The following is a 17,514-nucleotide window of genomic DNA, read 5'->3' as shown; positions in this document are numbered from 1 at the left end:
GCGTGGCCAGTCTGGTGCAATCAAAATTGTCCTTGGTTTGTCTTGTTTGATCTTTAGTAGTACTTTGGAGTGCAGAGGCAGAGGAGGAAAGGCATAAACTGATAGGTTTTTCCAGCTGAAGGACACAGCATCCACATTCCAAGCTTGTTTGTGTTGAGTTCTTGTGCAAAATGTGTCCAATTGATAGTTCTGGGGGGAGGCAAACAGGTCTATAGCTGGGCTCCCCCATTTGCTTGTCAACATGTTGAAAATCCTTGGTTCCAGTTTCCACTCATGTGGGTCCATGAGGTTTCTGCTTAGTTCGTCTGCCAGTGTGTTTAGTTTTCCTGGCAGGAATTGAGATTGTAGATGCACTTGGTAACTCAGGGCTGTGTTCCACAATGCCATGACTAGTCTGCTGAGGGGGTAAGAATGTGTACCCCCTGCTTATGTACCACATTACAGGGGTGTTGTCCGTCTACCATTAATTGTCCTGGAAGAATGTGGTCCTTGAAGGCTGGCAGAGCATTCTGTACAGCTAACATTTCTTTTTGATTGACATGGTGGTGCATTTGACTTGTGTTCCATTTGCCCTGAATGCACTTCCCTGCCAGGTGAGCCCCCCCATGCATACTCGGATGCATCTGTTAGGGTATGGGCAGCAGGGGGTAGTGTGAATGGCAGTCCCTTGTATTGGTGGCAGGTCTCTGCCCACCAAAGGAAATCTAGGCATAGGCAAGGCCCCCCATCTCAAATCACTATTCAAACTCAGCCTCTCTACAGGCTATGTACCCAAAGAATGGCGTACAGCAACAGTCGTACCACTCCACAAAGGTGGTGCCACAACTGACCCTGGGAACTATCGCCCTATAAGCTTGACTAGCTTGGTCTGCAAAGCCATGGAACGCATTATCATGGAGCTCATTAACAGAGACATTGGGAACCTCCAGACACTGGACCCCACCCAGTTCAGCTTTGGAAAGGCAGATCTTGCCTCCTGAACTTGGTTGACTTCTTCAAAACAGTCACCAAGGCCATAGATGAAGGGAAGGTTGTCCACACAGCATATCTGGACCTCGCTAAGGTGTTTGACACCATCTCACACTCAGGAATCATAGACAAACTCACCAGCTTAAATATTAACCCCTATGTCACGAGATGGGTTGCCAATTGGCTCTCAGACAGAACCCACATGGTAAGAGTGGCAGGTGCCATGTCTGACTCTAAACCAGTCACAAGCAGAGTCCCACAGGGCTCAGTCCTGGGACCCCTCCTGTTCGGTATATATTTCTCCAAAGTACAGGCAATGGTGGAGGGACTGTGGCTAACCAAGTTCACAGATGACTGTAAATTGGGTGCAATAATTGACTCTCCAGCTGACACAGACATCCTGCAAAAGGGTCTCACAGAGACAAACACCTGGTGTCAAAGTCACGGCCTCAAGCTAAATGCCAAAAAATGCATAGTAATCCCATTTGGGAAAAACAAAGTACCTACAAACTACCACATAGATGGGAATCCACCAAGTACAGAAGAAGTAATTAGGGACCTGGGTAGCAAAGTAGATAGCATGCTCTCCTTTGATAACCACATAGCCAAAACAGTCAGGAAATCCTTCTATGTGGCACAACTGATCACAAAGTCATCCAGATCCAAGGAGGTCATTGTGCCCCTTTACTCCTCACTCATTAGGCTCATAATAGAGTACAATGCCCCATTTGGGATGTACCTCATTAGACACCTACAACAACTAGAAAGACCACAGAAGTACCTCACTAAGAGGATTAAGGGCCTTAAACAATTACCCTATGAAGCACGACTAATAAAGCTCCAGCACTTCTCAGTCGCTTACCGTCTTTGCAGAGGTGACCTATGTCTGACCTATAGGGCCATGTCAAACCCTGAACTAATGGACATGCTTCACCTCAAAAAAAACGAGATCCCTCAGAATCACTCGTTCTAGCGACTTGAACCTATGTACAACAATAAACAGGACATGCTGGAGGGACAGATTCTTGTCCCAGCGACTCCCCTCACTCTGGAATAGAATCCCAATCCATATTCGACAGAGCTCCTCTCTGACCCTTTTCAAGAGAAATCTTGATGAGTGGATGGGTAATCGTAAGTTCTACCCTGGGATCACTTCAGGAGCCCTGTTGACAGAGGCCCAGGTTACTAATCTAATGGGGAGGCAAAAGCCATCACTCTGTGGCTAGGCTTATAAATGCCCATGGGCAGATAGCCTAGTACTTACCTATGAACCTATGATAGGAATCATTGCTTCTAGATCCTGAGAATGTTAACACCATAGGCTTTTCTCTGGCGTGAGGAAAGCCATCTGGGAAGTTGTATTCAAGCTTGCTCCCAGTAATATAATTTGTTGACAGGGTACCCCAGACAAATTAGCACCCTTTATACAAAGGCCAGATAATTCAAAAGTATATCCTGGCTTTCTGCCTGAATTAGACAATCGTCCAGGTATGGGTATATTTAAATACTTCTTTGCCTGCAAAATGCAATGACTGGAGCTAGGCACTTTGTGAAAACCCTGAGTGCAGTAGATAGCCCAAAGGGCAGTGCAGAGAACTGAGAGTGTGTGTAGCCTGCTTTGAAGCATAGGTATCTTCTGCAAGATTCCCTGATTAGGATGTGCAGGTATGCTTCCTTTAAATCTAGTGTTGCCAACCAGGCATCTTTGCCTAGCATAGGCAGCAACTGGTGAAGAGTCAGCATCTTGAATTTTGGAATCACTAAAAAGGTGTTTAGAGTAGACAGGTCCAGGATAGGACGCTATGAATTGTCTTTCCTGGGTACCAGGAAAAGTCTCAAGTAGAAACCTTGCCCCTTTTCCTCTTCTGGTACCAACTGAATAGCCCCCATGCTTAAGAGAGAAAGTACTTGTGTTTGGGCCTCTGCCCACTGATTTGGGGGTAGATATGGCCACCTGCTTGGTGTTGGTAACGTGTGGAAGTGAAATCTATATCCCTGGGACACTACATTTAAAACCCATTTGTCCTGGGTAATGAATTCCCAGTTCTTTGCATGAAGAGCAATCTTTCCCCCCAAAGGGGCAGTCAGTTGAGAAGTGCTTGGAAGTTTAAAAAAAAAAAAAGGCATCATCAACAATGTCTAGTACAGGAGGTATGGCTAAAGGCCTGTGCTGGGGCAGGAGTAAGAAATCCCTAAGCCTCTTTTTAGAATCAGAGAAATCCTGACTTTCCCAATGAAAATGCTCTCTGACAGTATGCAAGGTTTCACCAAAAGAGAAATCCTCTGGAGGGGGAAGCAGAGGGAACAGAGCCCTCAGCATCAGAATCCTCATAGGTAGATAAGGGAAAATCCTGGTCATCAGAGGAAACAGAAAATTCAGAATCCTGGTCATAAGTATCATAAGCAAACTCAGTCCTAGGTCTCTTAGAGGGGGAAGGCTGGCTTCCCTGACTAAGGTAAGAAGGTCTTCAGCCATTCTTATCATTTGTTTTTTTTTAGGCATAGAGGCCTGACCATGTGGTCTGGGCATCAGTTTTCTTGGCATGGTTCGAGTTTTAGGCCTTGAACAAGAAGATAGTGTCGGCTTAATACGCAAGTCAGTAGGCCTGAATACACCCTAAGATGCCGATGCCTGCACAGTGGCTTTGGACCCATCCAAGGTACAGACATCTGCAGGTTCCACAGTTGAAGCATCTTGCGGCATACCGGACTCCAAATGGGTCTCAGTAGAGGCCTGGGAATCTGAAGTAGCGGGTATCAGGGGCTGCGAAAGTGCCTCACCGAGTACCGGTGAACTGGCGACTAGCTTAGGAGAAGCATTGTTGGCAGCTTTGGACCTAGACGGCCTGTCTCTGTCTTTATCTTTGCGTTTTTTTGGAATGTCGGTAGTCGGATGGCTTACCGAAGACATATCAGGATAATGGAACCGAGCACCAAAATATTTAGAAGCGAAAATATACTGACAGATAGTCTGTGGTTTAAATAAGGCACAAAACCGACAGTGAGGTACGTCGTGGTCAGAGCCTAGGCAAGGAATACAGTACGAATGAAAATCTTTATGAGGCATTTGCTTTCCACAAGTAATGCAATTATTTACTTTTACTGACATCGGCTTAGAGCAAGAAAAAGTTTCCCCAACGGGGTACTTAGCTTTTAGTTGAAGACTTTGGTTTTGAAACTCGAAAATGAAAGTTTCAGGTGTCGGCCGACCGGCACTTGCGAACTGCTTCTGCTTCGGACACCGCATGGCAAGGAAGACTGGGGTAATGACGTCGGCTGCATGTTTTATACCCCTGATGACCTGATGTCACAGAAGAAGGGACAGCAACCGACACAGGACCCAAGACTTTGTTAATCAGGCCGACTGAGGGCTACTGCAAGCAGATAACCCAAATGCGATGACTGCAACAGTGAAACACGAAGAACATCTACTTAGGCTTTCTGAAAATAACCACCACTAACTTCTCTTGCTTAAAATTTTCAGTTTGATTTCCTACCATATAGCTCAAGTGTGTAACATGGAAGGGATAAACTGAAACTGTTACTTCCATGACCATGTCCCTCACAAAGTTCTCTCTCTAATGTTTGCCCCTGACCTGTCTGATGATGTCCCCTGCTCCTTATTTTCTATGTCGTGTGTTAAATTAGAAATGAATACAGCAAAAAAGTGCTCGACCCGGAACCAGTCCTGTGGGGCACCATTTCTTAGTTTTAACTTTTGATAGCTCCTCCCATAACTACCAACTATCAGTACTGACTGTTTAAATACTACTTCACCCATCAACACTATCCATCCGTAAATCCCTATAAGAAACCCGCAGAATGGGACTGAGTAATAGGCTTTGATGATGTCCAGATCAACTCTGAAGGATTACTGCTGTCCACCTTGACAGTAACCCATTCAAAGAAATGAAGCACAATAGTCACAGGTTATACATTCTGTGAACCAGTGCTGACATTCACTGAGAAGCCCGTTTTGCTCTAAGGACCTTGTAATCTGTAAACTTGGAATGGTGTCCGTCACTGTAAAGTCATCTTATCATCCAGCAGCTCTTTAGGCTACACCTTACTCCACTTTATAGAGGAGTGTCACTAGTGCATGCATCTGATCCTCAGACTTCCCAATCCCCAAAAAAAAAACATCCTGAAGTGTTCTCTCAGAGGATTAACCCACCATACCTATCAGAGGTTACACATTCCATCTGATCCAGGTATCTTTTTCTCTTCATGAAACTTTCATGACCACGTCACTACTACAGCACTCAAGCCCTCATCTTCCCCATCCACCATTGCCAGCAGTCATACACTCCCAGGAATGGAAACATCCCCTCCTTGTTATAAAGATCTACATTACAGTAAAGATAAATGTGACTTCAGGAATTCAAATGCTGTGGATCAATCACAACAACTGGTATTTGAGCCAGAGTTTTCAGTCAAACTGATATTAGGATAGTAAATATGCACAATCCATTGAAGACAGAGTAATATGGCTTGCTAGCTGCAGGAAACACTATTAGAAAAGCTATCTACAAGGCAACAAGTGACAGCAACTGTGTTGCAACAATGCAAGTAGTAAGCTAAGTGCCACACAGTCACATTTTGGAGCGGAAATATGACAGAAAACGCTGATGCATACTATCAAACTGTAAGAAAAGACAGGTATGATGACGTGAATGGGCAAGACTGAGATGTTAAAAAAACAAAAAATCTCAATGTTCCACTTCAAGAAAAAAAAAGTACAGCAAAAAATACACAGACAGTAGAAAAGAAGGCCACCAGAAAGAAAAGCATTGATATAACAAGACAGCTTACAGTAAAACACCAGCCTGCATAGCATAGCTTATGCAGCATCTGTCAAAGCACAGCCTTTCTACTGACATTCTTTATGAATGATGCTCTCAGTGTCTGGATGGAGTCTCTAAGTTACAAAGTTATTTAGTGGCCACCATCAACACTACAAAGATACAGCCTGTAGGACTGCAAGCTCCATGGCCTCAAAATGTGAAATATTGAAACTCCCCAGCACTCCCTCCAAAAAGAAAAATGTAAAAGGACAATCAAATACATAAACAATGTGGTCAGGCATTAATCTGTTCGACAGACTGAATCAGCGGCTTAAGAACCCTGCAGTCATAACTTCATGAACAGAGGAAGGAGGAAATCAGTGTAGAAAAAGCAGTAAAGTAGGGTCACTAATCTGCAAAGGGGGTATGAGTGTGTGCCCCCTTGCTTGTTTATATACCACATGACTGTGGTGTTGTCCATCTATCAGTAGTTGTCCTGGATGAAGCAAGTCCTTGAAGGCTGTTAGGGCATTTTGAACAGCTAGCATCTCTTTCTGGTTGATATGTAGATGCATTTGATTTGGTGCCCATATGCCCTGAATGCATCTTCCTGCCATGTGGGCCCCCCAGGCATAATCTGATGAGTCTGTTGTTAAGGTTTGGCTGGCAGGGGGTAGAGTGAAGGGCCGTCCCATGTTTTGGTGACAGGCCTTTGCCCACCATAGAAACTCCTGTTGCAGGCAGGGGATGAGAGGAATCATTGTTTCCAGACTGTGTGAATATCGACTGCATAAACTTTTTAGATACCACTGAAGTTTCCTCATATGCAGTCTTGCATATGGAATTAGTAGGATGCAGGATGACATGAAGCCCACAGCCTGCAGAATTTGTCTTGCAGAAGACTGGGTTTTTGTTGCCATCAGTTATGAAGTAAGTAGTCAGTTGCCTTTGTTTGTCTGGCGTGAGGGAAGCCATCTGGGCAGTTGTATGCAAGCTTGCACCCAGGAATGTTATCTTTTGAGGGGGTACCAGTTGTGATTTATTTTCGTTTATTGTGTACTCTAGGCATGCTAGAAGCCTTTTCACAAATGCCAGGTGCCGTAGAAGAGTGACCTTGTTCTCTGCTTGAATGAGACAGTCGTCCAAGTAAGATATATTTGAATACTTCTTTGTCTGCAAAATGCAATTACTGCTGTCAGGCACTTTGTGAAGACCCTGGGCACAGTAGATAAGCCAAAGGTCAGTGCAGAGAATTGGTAATGCATTAAGCCAGCCTTGAATCTGAGGTATCTTCTGCACGACTGTCTTATTGGCACATGCAGGTATGCCTCTTTTAAGTCTAAAGTCACCAGCCAAGCATTCTTGCCCAGCATGGGCAGAAGCTGTTGCAAAGTGAGAATTTTGGAATGTCCAGGTATGTGTTCAAAATCGATAAATCCAGTATTGGACGCCAGGCCTTGTCCTTTCTGGGTATCAAGAACAGTCTTAAGTAAAAACCTTGTCCTTTTTCCTGTTCTGGTACTGTCTGAATGGCCCCCATATCCATGGGGGACATAACCTGTTTCTGTGCCTCTGCCCATTGGTTTTTTGGCAGTCTGGCCAACCATTTGTCATTGGCAGACTGTGGAAATGGAATCTGTATCCCTGTGATACGATGTTCAGTACCCACTTGTCCTGGGTTATTAAATGTCCTGGGTTATTAACTGCCAATTTTGAGCAAAAAGTGCTAATTTTCCCCCTATGGGTGCTGCCAAAAGATAAGTGCTTGGTGTAGGCAGAGGGAAGTCACTGGGATTGCTTTCTGTAGGTTTGCGCTTCATCTCCTCCAGATTTGGAGGTGGATGCACCCCATTGCTTTGACCTGTATGAGTCTTGAGCCTGGTACCTGGAACCCTTAGGGCATCTGGACTTGCCCCTTTGAGCTTTGTCTGACACAGGAAAGGACCAATTTTTTGTTGGCCAGTGTCTACTGAATCAAAGTGGCTGCACTTGTAAGAAGTCTTTAACAGTTTGCATAGACTTAGCTTTGTCTTCCATTTTCTTTAAAACCTCTTCTGCCTCAATACCAAACAAACAGAGAATCATGCTATAAAGGTGCATTTAGCAATTTAGCTTTAACATGATCAGGCAAATTTTGTTCCTTTAACCAGGCAGGCCTCCTAATCACAGATCCAGTAACTGCGGCCCTGCAGGAGACCTCTAAAGAATCAAAACCACACTGCAAAGTATGCTTTCCAACTTGTTCAGCTGCATGCAATAATTCCTGCAATTCCTTATTTTCTGCACATTCTGAAATCAACATCATTTTCTGTTTCAGCAATCCCATAACATGTTGTTGGTACTTAAGCATATGAAGTTTACAGTTTTAGGCCCCGATTGCCAAGGTTGCAGATGTATAAACCTTTTTTCACCATCTGTCCGGTGCCCTTGAATCTTTGTCGGAGGGGGTAGGGTTTTTTGCTGTTGAGGCCTTAATTCCCTTTGGACCCTGTGAAATAGTTTCAGGATCAGCAGTAGGGTTTCTAAATAAAAATTTATGAGAGTCGGGGACCCGGTTACCTGTCAGGCTTACTGGGAGCTGGAGGTAAAGAGTCAGGGGTCAGGCTGACTCCGAAAAAACATCATCCACAATGTCTAACACAGGGGGAATGGCTAAAGGCTTGTGCTGACGGAGAAGGAGGAAATCCCTGAGCCTCTTTTTTGATTCTGAAAAGTCTTGAGTCTCCCAGTGAAAATGTTCCCTCAAAGTATGCAAGGTTTCTCCAAATGAATAATCCTCAGGAGGAGATGCAGATGGAATAGACTCCTCAGCATCAGAATCCTCATAGGGAGGTAAAGATAATTCCTGATCAAAAGAGGAATCAGAAGAAATAGAAACTTGATCTGAAGATTCATAGTCAGTGTCTTGCCTAGGCCTCTTATCTGGAGGGGGATGGGTACCCCTGATCAAGGTAATAAGGTCTTCAGCCATTTTGCTCATCTGTTTTTTAGGCATAGAGGCCTGTGCATGTGGCTCAGGCGTAGTTTTTTTAGTTTTAGAAGGTGTCTTTACCTTTGGTTTTGCAGCTTTCAGTTTGATATAAAAATGTTGAGGTCTGAATACACCCTCAGAAGCCAGTGCCTGCTCAGCGGCTCCGGACCCATCCGAGGGAGATACATCCGGTCCAATACCTTGAGTATCTTGCGGCATGCCGAACTCCACGTGGGTGTCGGTAGAGGCCTGCGACTAGAAGGTAGTGGGTATCAGGGACTGCAAACGTGCCTCACTGAGTACCGGTGAACCGGCAACTGGCTTAGGAGAAGCTTCGTCGTCAGTTTTGGATCTCGACTGCCTTTCTCTGTCCTTTTCTTTGCATTTTTTTATGTACTCCGGTAGTCGGATTGCTATCAGACAACATCTCTGGGTAGTTAAATCTGTTTCCAAAATACTTCGATGCAAAAATATACAGACGCTTAATAGTGCGTTGGTTAAATCTAGCACAAAACTGACAGCCAGGCACATTGTGATCAGGGCCTAGGCAAGGAATACAGTATAAATGGAAATCCTTATGAGGTATTTGCTTTCCACAAGTAATACAATTATTAACTTTTTCTGACATTGGTAAAAAGCAAGAAAAAAGTTTCCCCAATGGGGTACTTTGCTTTATTGAAGACTTCGGTTCTGAAACTCAAACGCGAATATTTCAGTAGTCAGCCGACCGGCACTTGTGAAATGCTTCTGCTTTGGACACCGTGTGGCAAGAAAGACTAAAGAAAATGGTGTCGGCTGCATGTTTTTCAGTAGTCAGCCGACCGGCACTTGTGAAATGCTTCTGCTTTGGGCACCGTGTGGCAAGAAAGACTAAAGAAAATGGCGTCGGCTGCATGTTTTATACCCCTGATAACCTGACACCATGGAAGAGAAGACAGCAACTAATGCAGGACCCAAGACTTGCCGACTGAGGGCAACCTGCCAGCAGATTACCCAAACGTCATGACTGCAACAGTGAAACACGAAGAACATCAGTGCAAGAGCAGTAAAGTAATGGGCAGTGCTAAATGTAAATTTAATTATCTGAAGACAATACACAATACTCATTAATGACACCAAGGAGACAGAAGATTTTACTGGGCAAAAGTGGCAGTATGTAAATGCAGCACCCTGCTAATCTGAGTCTAAGCAAATAATCTCTTACTCCCATGCTGTGCAACTCTGAGCAAGTCACTTAACTAAAGGAGAAGTGTTCAGACCAACCATGAAGAGAGACAGCGTTTTCCTATTCTCCATCTGGCCCTCTCTACTAACTCATCTACATCTTTGTTTTGGCCTCATGTCCTTCTGTTTTTGGGCTACCTGCTTTTCTAAAGTAGAAGTGAAGATATGCAATGACATCAGCGTAGAACAGTAATTTACACGACTAAAGGATGTCCACTGTTAATGATAACATCTCTACGTGCCACTCCATCTCATAACCCATATTAGTGAGCCTGTGCCTAATGCAATCCTGGCCTTTATCCAAGACAAGCCTGCTGAGGAACTCGGTATAATGTTCCCCTTTTACAAAACGATCACTACACCAAGGGAGAACAAACGATTCTTCCTTTTGTCATTCTTTTATTCATTCATTCATTTGTCTAACCAGCTAAAAAAAGCTAGCCCAAAGGAACTTTTTCAGCTAAAATCATGGTAAGGTGAAAAAGGCAATGCATACAACAGAAATATACCAAAAAAACAATAATGCACTAAACTTGCAATGATACAACCAAAGCAAATTAAACAAGGGTACTCAAATGGCTAATAAGGGAAGGAAATATCTAAAACTTAGGATACAATCAACATACTGTACGATAAACAATATGGGATGAATATCACCAAATATATAGGCTTCAAACTCAGAAAAATAATCCAGTCAACAAAACAAATACACATAAAAATATAAATAAATGAGTAGCAAATTGTGTCTGGCTATTAAGGTGCTACTATGATTCTGACAGCAGCAGCAATAGTCTCATGGAACCTTTAAAGATAAGCCAAATAAAGACAGGATGCAAGCCTGCACAGTATGCATGGCAGGCACTTTCAAGTTTCAAATCAGAGACGTACTGCCTACCACACTTTCTGACGTATGGACTTAGTAAGTTACACTGAGGTCTTCATTTCATTAAAACAGTCTTAAAAAAGGTCCCCATGCAATAACCTGCAGCTAACAACTCTGGATATTCAGTTATAAACCATGGGTTTTAAGTGTAACTACACCAGAACTGAACATTGGAGTGCCAAGTCACAATTCCCACAATGCCTTCCCTTTTTTTCTTTTTTGCTCTGTAATATTTCAGATGCTAGAAAATATCCTCAAAATCATAAATATAATTTGCTTGTATTAGCTACACTTTCACCCCCATTAAATGTGCATGTTTGTTGTGATTACACCTGTGTTACAGGAGGCTAAGACAAGAGTCCTCAGAAATCAAAGGCATTTCCTTCAACTTTGCTCTCAGATACCCAGACCAGCCAAATTATATACTCTTTTGATGTCACACTTAAGAAAACTAAAGTCATAACCATGGAAATGCATTTCGGCTTGCAGACACGAGAAACACACACACACACACACACACACACACACACACACACACACACACACACACACACACACACACACATATTTAAAGAAATAATGACCTCACTGTCCCCAACCCCCAGCAAGCCACAAGAAATCACAGAATCATAAAAGTGTCCTTTTGTTTCCATCCACAGAACTTCCACAAACAATCAGCCACTTCTGGTGATCAGCTCTGATGTCAGATCGATAAGCAGCAGCAGATATAATGTCAAAGTAATGTACTATACTTGCTACTACTGCAATATACCACCACCACAATCACCATTTAAAAAAAAAAAAAAAACTGAGAAAGTACAGTTGTGTACACTTACCATAAATGTATATGTTTGAGTGTATTCACTGTTGCAGTCATCACCTGTGGGTTATCCTGCTGTGGTAGCACTCGGTCAGCCCGAATACCAGAGTCAATGTTTTTCTGCAAAGGCTGCTGTTGTTTGCTGTCTGACATTAGGTCATCAGTGCTATAAAGAAAGGCAGCTGATGCCATTACATCAGTTTTTCTTGCCCTAACCGGTCAGCGGCCCCAGTAAATATGGTAAAGTGGTCCTGTTGGCCAAAAGTTACCGTTAGCAACTTATGTCTCCCTAAAGAAAGAAGATATAAGGGGGAAGGAGGGTGGGAAACCAGGACTGCAACAGTGAATACACTTAAACATCTACATTTATGGTAAGTGTACACAACTGTACTATGTTCTTCGTGTTTCACTGCTGCAGTCATCACCTGTGGAAAGATTCCCAAAGTTGAGGAGAGGGGTGGTAGGATTAGCATGAGACCTAGGAATGGGTCAGCATGCCCTGCAGAACTGCAGAGGTAAACCCTGCCCTAGCCTTAGAAAATAGAAGTAGGTAGTAATGCTTGGTAAAGGTATGGACAGAAGTCTAGGTGGCAGCTTCCAGGATGTCCCTGGTGGGAACTCCTCTGAGGAATGCTGTGTTAAGTGGAGGCTGTCCTAGTGGAATGGGTTCAAAAAGACTTGGGGGGGGGGGTTCCCATGCAATCTGCAGCAGAAATGGATACAGTGTTATATCCATTTGGAAATGGTTTGTTTAGAAATTGGCTTCCCCTCTGTCCCTGGGGCAAAGCTGACAAGCAGTTGGTCTGTTTTCCTGAAGGGTTTAGTATGGTCCAGATAGTATCTGAGCTGTCTGTGCACATCCAGTGAGTGCAGAATTCTTTCTGCCTTGTTTTGAGGGTTAATAAAGAAGGTGGGTAGATGTATGGCCTGGTTGAAAGTTGCATTCAATACCACCTTGGGCATAAAGGAGGGATTAGTCCTCAGGGAGACCCTGTCTGCATGGAAGATGATGAAAGGCTCAATGGCCATCACTGCCTGAAGTTCTGAAACCCTTCTGGCTGAGGTGATAGCTAGAAGAAAAGCAGTCTTCCAGGAGAGGTATCTTAGTTCTGCTGAAGCAGCAGGTTCAAAGGGTGGTAAAGTAAGTTTTTCCAAAACATAATTCAGATCCCAGGCTGGAGTGGGTGGCCTTCTGGGAGGTCTGACATTAGAAGCCCCTCTGAGGAATTGTTTAATCAAAGGATGGGATAACAAAAATGAACTGAAATGGCTGAGGTGGGGATTTTAATAGAGGAGAAGGACAGGCCACTATTAAGTAGCTCCGCTAGGTAGTCCAGGATAAGAGGGATGGAAGGTTGTGAAGTATTGCCCCCTCTGGACTGGCTCCATGAGCAGAATCTTTTCCATTTTCCTGTGTAAGATTTTCTGGTGCTGGGCCTTCTGGCCTCTGTGATAATATCTAGGACCTGTTTGCTTAACAGGGGGCCCTTGTTTGCCTTGAGAGCATTAGCCATGCTGATAGTCTGAGAGTCTGTAAATCTGGGTACAGCATCCCCCCCACCTGAATTAAGAAGTTTGAGATTGGGGAAGCCGCCAAGGAGGTTGTAAGGTCAGGCTGGGCAGTAAGGGGTACCAATGTTGTCTGGGCCACTTTGGACCAATGAGGATGGCCTTTGGTCTCTCCTCCCTTACTTTGATGACTACCTTGGGAATAAGAGGCAGAAGAGGGAATGCATACACAAAGAGGGTGTTCCAGGGGAAGGTCAAGGCATCCACCTTACACACTAGGTGGTGGCACTCCCCGCTACAGAATTTTTTCAGCTGATGGTTGAGATGCAAAGCAGAGAGATCCACCTCTGGGGTCTCCCATGCCTGAGGGATTTGTAAAAATATTTTTCTGTGGAGTTGCTATTCATGGGGGTCCAGTAAGTTTCTGCTTAAGTGGTCTGCCAGGGTGTTGTTGATCCCTGGCAGGTATTGGGCTATCAGGTGTAGTCACATGAAGAGGCTGTCAGCTGCAGGTTCATGGCTAGCCTGCACAGAGAGTAAGACTGGGTCCCTCCCTGTTTTCTGATATATCACATTACTGTGGGTATTGTCTGTTTTGATAAGGAGAACCCCTGGCTTGAGATGGGGTTTAAAGGATGTTAGAGCCTTTTGTACTGCCATAATTTCCTTCTGGTTGATGTATAAGGGAAGGTGCTGGGTATCCCAAAGTCACTGGGTGCACCTGCCTTCTAGGTGAGCACCCCAAGCTATGTCTGAGGTGTCGGTGGTAATGGTCTACCCAGTTGGGCGGAGGGTGAAGGAAAAACCCTTGTTCCGGGCACAGGCCCTTGCACACCACAGAAACTCAGCCCTTACACAGGGGATTAGGGGTAGAGAGGTCTCTAGAGGTTGTGAGTGCTGACACCAAAGGTTCTTTAGGCACCACTGAAGTTTTCTCATGTACAGCCTAGCCAAAATAATTAGAGGGATGCAAGATGCTATGTACCCCAAGGCTTCCAGGAACTTACTTGCAGTGAGGTGACTTCTGGAAGCCAGCTGTGTAAAGTAGAGAGGCAGGAAGCTCTGCTTTTCTGTGGACAGGGAGGCCATTTGGAATGCTGAGTCCAGCAGTGCTCCCAAGAAAATGATCTTCCTGGAGGGTGTTTGTCTTGATTTCTTCTTGTTGATGGCGCACCCTAAGGAGGTTATAAGGGTTTTGACAATGAGGAGGTCCTTGAGGAGCTTTTCTTTGCAATCTGCCTGAATGAGGCAGTCGTCCAGATAAGGGTAAATTTGTATATTTTTCTGCCTGCAAAAGGCTATGGACGGTGCTAAGCATTTGGTGAAAACCCTGGGAGCAGTAAATAAGCCAAAGGGTAGCACAGAGAACTGAAAGTGTTGTGAGCCTGCCCTGAAGTGAAGGAATTTCCTGCGGGATTCCCTTATGGGAATGTGGAGGTAGGCATATTTCAGATCTAGGGTAACTAACCATGCATTTTTTGTCAGCACGGCAGCAGCTGTTGCAAAGTTAGCATTTTGATTTTGGGGACCACCAGGAAGGTGTTCAGAATGGATAAATCCAGGATGGGGCACCAAGTGCCCTCTTTTCTGGGAACAAGGAATAGCCTGGAATAAAAGCTTTGGCCTGTTTGATCTGAGGGGACAGGTTCTACTGCCCCTTGGGAAATGAGAGTTTGGACTTGTTTCAGTGCATCTGCCCACTGATTTGGAGGTAAGTCTGGGTACCCTCTTGGAAATGGGAGTTCGTTGAAGGAGAATTTGTATTCCTGAAAAATAATCTTTAAGACCCATTGGTCCTTTGTTACAGAAAGCCAATTTTCTTTGCAATGGGAGAGCCTTCCTCCTAGTTTTTGGTGAGTGAAAAGAAGGCAGAGCAGGGGTCATTGAGAGTTTTTGCCATAGAGGAATGGCTTGGAACTCCCTGCCTTTAGAGTGGAAGAGATCCACTGTTTGGTTCTCCACTGTCCCTGGGATAGGAGTCTGGGTGGACCTTGCTCCCGTCTGCTAGGTGCAGGAAAGGACCAGTGTTTTGAGGGAAAATTCCTGCTGAACCTAGGAGGTTGTACCTGAAAGAAATCTTTTACTGTTTGCATAGATTTTGCTTTGTCTTCCATCTTTTTAAGCACCTCTTCTGCTTTTGCTCCAAATAAGCTGTCCTTATCCATGGGTGCATCAAGTAACTTAGATCTAACATGATCAGGGAGAGGTTGTTCCTTCAACCATGCATGTCTCCTAATAACAGATCCTGACACTGCTGCCCTGCTTGAGGCTTTTAGGGCATCATATCCACATTGTAATGAGTACAGCCACTTGACAAGTAGAGTGCAGTAAATCTGCTAACTCTTTCGAATTGGCACAGTCAGGAAAGGTTGAAATTTTTTGCTTTAATAGTTCCAAAGTGTGTTGTTGATATTTTAACATGTGAAACTGACAGTTGAGTGCTACGACAGCAAAGGTTGCAGAGGTGTATACTTTTTTACCCCCATCTGTCCAGAGCTCGGGAGTCCTTGTCAGATGGAGTAGGATTCTTTGCAGAACTAGCCTTAGCTCCTTTTGGTCCCTGTGTACCGACCTCTGGGTCTGCAGCAGGACTTCTGTACAGGTATTAGTGAGAATCTGGAACTCTGTAATACCCGCCTGGTTTGCTGGGAGCAGGTGGGAGGACGTCAGAAGCTAAACTGGATTCATGAAATACTTCATCAAGCACCTCTAAGACTGGAGGGATGGCCAAGGTTCTGTGCTGGGGCAGGTCTAGAGTCTTTTCTTTGACTGAGGGAAGTCTTGGGATTCCCAGTGAAAATGTTCCCCGAGGTTGTGAAGGGTTTCCCCAAAGGAAAGATCTTCTGGAGGGGAGACAGAAGGAATGGATTCCTCTGCATCTGAATCCTCATAAGCAGTCAGAGGTTGTTGTTACCCTTCAAAATCTGAATAATCAGACTCCTCAGAATCCTGTTTTGTCAGTGTTTCAGGAGAAAGGTCTCTTTTCCTTTTAGAAGAAGTGGCCTGACTACCCTGATAAGGGTGATAAGGTCCTCCACCATTTTAAGCATCTGAGCCTGGGATGGTGGAGCAGGAGTAAAATGGTGGCTAGAGGTAGTTTTCTTAGGACTGGCCTTGACTCTAGGCCTAAGAGTATTCATCAGTCTGAGAGAAATGGTAGTCAGAGGAGAAGACGTCTTTTTTTTTTTTTTTTACTAGAATCGGTAGTGCGGAAGACCTCCTCGGAAGTCAGTGCTGCGTCATGGCTCCGGACCCAACCAAGGCAGAGACAACAAAGGTTTGGAAGACTAAGAAGATTTCTGCGGCATAATGGACTCCGAAAGGGTCTCAGTAGAGGCCTGTGAAGGTACCAAACTGGGCATCAGGGGCTGCGAAGGTGCCTCACTGAATTCCAAAGAACTGACGACCTGCTTAAAGTCGTTGGAATGCTTAGCCTTGTGTGGTCTGTTTCTATCTTTACCCTTACATTTTTTTGGAATGTCTACAGATTGTAGGCTGAAGGACACCATTTCAGAATGCGAAGATGGAAGACAAAAATACCTGGCTACAATAAGAGCTTTGTGACAAATGGTTCTCGCATTAACGAGGGCAGAGAACCGGCAACGGGAGACATCATAGCCTGGGCCTAAACAAGTGATGCTGTAAGAATCGAAGTCTTGGTGTGGTATTTGCTTTCCACAGACAAGACAATTGTTAACTTTTTCAGACATCGGTTAGTGCAAGAAAAAAGGATCCCAACGGGGTACTTAGCTTTAGACATTTTCAGCTGTAATTCAAACTCTGACAGCGACCGACCAGCACACTTGCGAACTGCTTCTGCTACTGGCTCTACGACAAGAAAGACTGATGTAATGGCATCGGCTGCCTTCCTTTATATCACTGACTACCTGATGTCAGACAGCAAGCGACAGCAGCTAACACAGAAAAACACTGACTCTGGTATTCGGGCCGACCGAGGGCTACCACAGCAGGTATAACCCACGGGCAGTGAAACACGAAGAACATCTTGTTTTAGACACTGCATACTGTTATTGGTCCATTGCCCTTAATTGTCATCTAGTTTCTTGCTAGGTTCAAAAAAATAAATAAATAAAAAATAGCAAATATATCTGGCTAGTGTGTCAGAGTGTGACTGTTGCTACCACCATCCAGAAAGTCCAGAGAACTTTTAATTCTAGGACCTGATTCTGACAGAAGGACACTTCTCTTCTGGCTCTGCACACCACTTAATTTATGTTTATAAAAACACTGATTTTCTACTCTTTGTGGCCTTGATTGATTGTCTCAGTCGTGAGTGGAAATGAATGACTAAGAAAGCCCCAAAAAATGTCAAAAGTACATATAGTGGTCAGGT

At 44.4% G+C, this 17,514-nt stretch overlaps 1 protein-coding gene across 6 annotated transcripts in view; it reads right to left on the bottom strand.

The window, feature by feature from the left end:
• CTTNBP2NL (CTTNBP2 N-terminal like) overlaps window positions 1–17,514 on the bottom strand; it is a 593,921-nt gene that overhangs the window by 497,040 nt on the left and 79,367 nt on the right. The gene's annotated exons all lie outside the window — the stretch shown is intronic.

This window comes from Protopterus annectens, chromosome 7.part0 (genome assembly GCF_019279795.1).
Source record: "Protopterus annectens isolate FY-2018-M chromosome 7.part0, PAN1.0, whole genome shotgun sequence".
Lineage (NCBI taxonomy): Eukaryota > Metazoa > Chordata > Ceratodontiformes > Protopteridae > Protopterus > Protopterus annectens.
The sequence above is the reverse complement of the archived record's forward strand: the minus strand, read 5'-3'. Positions and strand labels throughout refer to the sequence as shown.